The following is a 2,943-nucleotide window of genomic DNA, read 5'->3' as shown; positions in this document are numbered from 1 at the left end:
CTTTTTTAATTCTTTGAATTGTTTTCTTCATCTCAATTGAATTAATTTCTGCTCTAAACTTTATGATTTCTTTCCCATCTTTGGGCTCTGTGTTTGGTTTTTTCTTCCTTTTCTAGCTGTTGAAGGTGCAGCATTAGGGTATTTATTTGTTCCCATTCTGTTTTCCTAATGTGTAAGTTCACAGCTATGAAATTCCCTCTGAGACTGCTTTCATTGTATCCTGTAAATTTATATAAGTTGTGCTTGACTTTTCATTGAATTGTAGATATTGTTGAATTTCTTGCTTAATATCATCTGTGCCCCTTGGTTGCTGAGTAAGGTGTCATTTAATTTCCATGAATTTAAGGATTTTTTTTCTGGTTTCTTTTGTCATTTATTTCCAGTTTCAATGCACTCTGGTCAGATAATGTGCATGGAATAATTTCTGTTTTCTTACATATACTTAAGCATGAACTATGGACCAATATTTGCTCTATTTTAGACAATGACCCATGTGCAGCTGAGAAAAATGCGTATTCAGCTGAGTTTGGGTGGAAAACTCTGTATGTGTTCACCAAGTCCTTTTGTTTCAAGCTCTGTTTCAGTTCTGTTATTTCTTTGCTATGTTTTTGTCTGGTTGACCTATCTTTTGGGGATAAGGGGCTGTTAAGGACTCCTGTTAAAATTGTGGTGTTGGATATTAGAATTTTCATGTCCATTAAGATTTGCTTTATATAGTTGGGTGCTCCCATGTTTGGTGCATACATATTTATGAGTGTTACCTCTTCCTCTTGAGTGTTTCCCCTATCCAGTACATAGTGGCCTTCTTTATTTGCTTAATCATTCTTGGTTTGACGTTGAGACTGTCTCAGAATAGGATTGCTACCCCTACTTTTTTCTGAGGTGCTGGGGCATGTAGTATTGTGCTGTATCCTTTGACTTTCTGCCTATGAATGTCTTTATGAGTTAAATGTGTTTCTTCTATACAGTATATTGGTGGATTTTGTGCCAGTCTATTTCTATTAGTTGATGAGTTGAGTCCATTTACATTGATGGTTATAATTGAGATGTACTGACTTACGATTTACATGTTATTTACCTGTTGTCGTTTACTCCTTTTTCTCTTGTATTTAATTGCTTGCCCTATTTAGTTGGTTGCTTCTGATCTCATTCGTGGAACTCCAATCATTTTGGTCCCTCTCTACAACATCTTTCAGTAGTCTGTGTATGGTTGGCTTTGTCATTATGAAATTCTTTAGCTGTTTTTTGTCATGGAAGTATTTCACTTCTCCATCAAACTTGGAAGAGAGTTTTGCAGGGTATTGTAGTCTGGGCTGAATTTGTTTTCATAGAGGACTTGAAGTACTCTGCTCCATGCTCTTCTTGCTTTCATTGTTTGTGAACAGAAGTCAGCCGTAATTCTGATGGGTTTTCCTTTGAATGTAATCTGCTTCTTATCTCTAGTGCCTTTCAGTATATTATTTTTGTGCTGAATTTCTGGCATCTTGACTATCAAATGTCTCACTGTGTTTTTCATTGGATTGAGTCTCCTTGGCATTCTGAATGCTTCGGTTACCTGAATGTCAGATTTTCCCCTCATATTTGGCACGTTTTCTGCTATTACTTCTACACATTTTTTAATGTCATTTGTATTGACTCCTTCTTTCTCACTGATGCTTATTAGTCTCACATTGATCATCTTTTAATCAACTTGCAGGTGATGGATTATTTTTCCTAGTTGTTTTTAAGAGATATTTTCTTACCTTTTCACTAGCTGCACCTGTGTGTTCAATTTCTGAGACTCTGTCTTCACTTTCAAGTAAACGGTCTTGCAAGCTTGTGATTGAGATTTTAAATTCCTCTATATCACTTTGACTCTGCTTCTTGTGATCTATTTCTTTCCTGTATTGCTCATTCAAGGAATACATCATACTTCTAACTCTATTTTTTTCATCAATGTCTTCTTTAGAAGTAGTTATAAATTCTTTTACTGCAGTGTTTTTTTTCAGATTGCGTTTCCTCCCTATGTTTCTGTAGTTGATTCTTTACTTCAGATGCTATGAGTTCAGAGAATTCTTTTCTTATTTGAGAAAGTTCCACTCTGAGTTCCTCTATACCTTTCTGTTGTTGCTTTTTACTATCAATGCTATTAATTCATACATTTGAGCTGAGGTAATGTCCTCTGCACTTGTTCTGGGTGGGCATTGGGTTTTCTCCATATGTTTCTGCATTTGATTCTTTACTGCAGATGTTATTAATTCAGAAATTTCTTTTTTCATTTCCAATCTGAGTTCCTCTTTACCTTTCTGCAGCTGTTTCATTTCAGAAGCTGTTGATTCATTGCTTTCAGCTGTGTGATTCTCAATTCGTTCTGTGTTAGTGTCCTCTGCACTTGTTATGGGTGGGTTTGGGTTCTGAGATTTCATTTTGCTCCTTCTCATTGTCATTTTGTGTAGCACTGGCTTCTGACCTTTGTTGTAGAGCTTTGGTGCAGTTGTAACCTTAGCACCTACTGAAGTTCAGGTGCAAATCTACAAAGTTTGGATTCATCCAGTTGTGCCTGGCTTGGGTGTGGCTGCTGTGTTCAGCTCCTTCCTGCTGCTGCTTTTGGGGGTGAACCTGTTGTGCCCCTCTGGCATGATGTTCTGCTCCTGGACTAACTGGGTGGTTCTTTCCCCTACACTCTGTGCAGGGATTGCAGGTGCAGGGTTTCACCCCAGGTGTGTATTCCAGGCCTGCCCTGAGTCTGGAAGGGACAAGGTGGAGTGGGTTGGAGAGTTAGGTCTCTGACACATTCACTGGGACTGGGCTAGGACTGAATCTGGGGGTTGCTGGAATGCAACAGTAATTCCTACTTGGCGGGTGGGTTGGGATGGTGCTGCTGAGTGGTGTGGGCTGTCACAAAGGGGTGAAGGTGGGTCTCACCCACGCTGCACTGGGCTGGGACCAATAGGTCCTGCTGGC

Source organism: Octodon degus, unplaced genomic scaffold (genome assembly GCF_000260255.1).
Source record: "Octodon degus isolate 3935 unplaced genomic scaffold, OctDeg1.0 scaffold00165, whole genome shotgun sequence".
NCBI classification, from domain to species: Eukaryota; Metazoa; Chordata; class Mammalia; order Rodentia; family Octodontidae; genus Octodon; species Octodon degus.
Note: the sequence above shows the minus strand (reverse complement) of the source record.